The 1,226-nt window shown below is 32.4% G+C and overlaps 1 protein-coding gene across 1 annotated transcript in view; it reads left to right on the plus strand.

The window, feature by feature from the left end:
- LOC132185413 (potassium channel SKOR-like) overlaps positions 1-1,226 on the plus strand; it is a 20,609-nt gene that overhangs the window by 4,007 nt on the left and 15,376 nt on the right. The gene's annotated exons all lie outside the window — the stretch shown is intronic.

The following is a 1,226-nucleotide window of genomic DNA, read 5'->3' on the forward strand; positions in this document are numbered from 1 at the left end:
TATGGGTGCTCCGGCCACCCCCAAACCCCAATGGGTGGCCAGCCACCCTTTAACTTTTTATAATTTTTTTAAATATATATTTGTATTAATGAGACAGATGTTCTATTTATGGCCTCAGGATCTATTTAAAAAAATCCTGACCATTAACTGGAAATTCTCCAGTCCAAAATGGACTGGAGAGGATCTTGTTCCAAGTTCAAGGGGATTTGTGTGAAGTTTCCCCTAATTTACTTACCTATAACAATATTGATATTTTATCATAAATTGTGGATATGAGCCTAGTCTTGATACTACTTTCAATATAATTTAGGGAAAATCAAAGGGAAATTGTTGCTAGTGCTCTAAATACAAGCACTTAGAGCACTAGTGCAGCTTCCCTTTGATTTTTCCTAAGTTTAGGGAACAAAACTACTTTTTGCTTCAATATCCAAATATACTTTACAATAGCTTCCTTTATCTTTCCTTAGAGCATTCCTAGCCGCTTCCTTGTCATTTTCCCTAAATTTAAGGATTAAAACTTCTTTTTACTTCCCTATCTACATACACTCCCCAATAACTTTCCCTTATTATTTTCTATACTAATTAAATATCATTTCTTTACTTTTCTTTATTTTTTTAATTCTTTATTTATTTACTTTTTTAATGATTCAGGAGAGAGAATGAATTTTTTTTTTCTTTCTTTTTATTTTAATAAGCACAAGGATCGCTATAATGCAACCCTATACACTGGGTTGCACTGTAGCGATCCTCATGTTGAGAGGTGATATAGGGACTATGCTTGGGTGGCTTTTTGTGACTTTTTTGCAAAATTCTCTAAACTTAGGGAAGGGAACCACATATGGGGGAGCTACTGTGAATGCTCTTATACCATTAAAATATTATTTCTTTACAAAATACAAGTTTCATACTTACCCTAAATTTTTTTACAAAATCCCAACACAATTCCCAATAAAAGGCAAAAAGATGAAAGATGAGAGAAGAAATAGAAATATTAATATTAAAATAAAGTATAGGGAAACTCTTTTGGTTCCCTACACATTGGGTAGCACTGTATCATTCTCAATGTTTATGGAAGTTGCTGCATGTGACTCTTTGTGGTTTTTTTTTTTTTTTTTTTTTTTAAATTTTTCCCTATATATAGGAAAGGGAATGGGCTATAGGGTGTCTGCAACTTCCCTTTGATGTTTCTTAAGTTTAGGAAACAAAACTACTTTTGATTTTCCTAT

The sequence above is a fragment of the Corylus avellana genome, chromosome ca6 (assembly GCF_901000735.1).
Source record: "Corylus avellana chromosome ca6, CavTom2PMs-1.0".
NCBI lineage: Eukaryota > Viridiplantae > Streptophyta > Magnoliopsida > Fagales > Betulaceae > Corylus > Corylus avellana.